The following is a 448-nucleotide window of genomic DNA, read 5'->3' on the forward strand; positions in this document are numbered from 1 at the left end:
GAGAGGAGCATCTGTAGGTACCAGAGTCTGCTAGGGTCACTGCTAAGAGGGTGAAAGAGGCCGTGCCAGCACCATCAGGGGTCCTGGCGCTGGACAGGGGCTGAGCACCCATCCTTGTGCAGGAGGAAGGAGGTCCCTTTATCCTTGTTCCTGCACTGGATGGTGACATTGGTCCTTGTCTCCACACAGAGGGTGACGTTGGTCCCCATCTCCACACATCCCTCCTGGCGCAGGGAAACGGCAGGTGGGGGTAAGTCGGAATCTGTGCGCAGAGAGTGGACAGCAATGAGACACAGCCCTGTGGGCATCGATCAGAGCCACCCATCGTCCCCAGCACTCTCACCTGTCACAACCAGCTCCACGGGGTCAGTCTTCTGCCATGCCCCCATTCTTCTGACACCTGGTACTGGCACCGATAAGTCCCCGCATGTTCCTTACTTGTGCTAAC

General features: G+C 58.3%; 1 pseudogene; it reads right to left on the bottom strand.

The window, feature by feature from the left end:
• Nucleotides 1–9: 9 nt before the first annotated feature.
• On the bottom strand, nt 10–442 carry LOC109365265 (annotated as a pseudogene).
• Nucleotides 443–448: the final 6 nt, after the last annotated feature.

This window comes from Meleagris gallopavo, unplaced genomic scaffold (genome assembly GCF_000146605.3).
Source record: "Meleagris gallopavo isolate NT-WF06-2002-E0010 breed Aviagen turkey brand Nicholas breeding stock unplaced genomic scaffold, Turkey_5.1 ChrUn_random_7180001999292, whole genome shotgun sequence".
Lineage (NCBI taxonomy): Eukaryota > Metazoa > Chordata > Aves > Galliformes > Phasianidae > Meleagris > Meleagris gallopavo.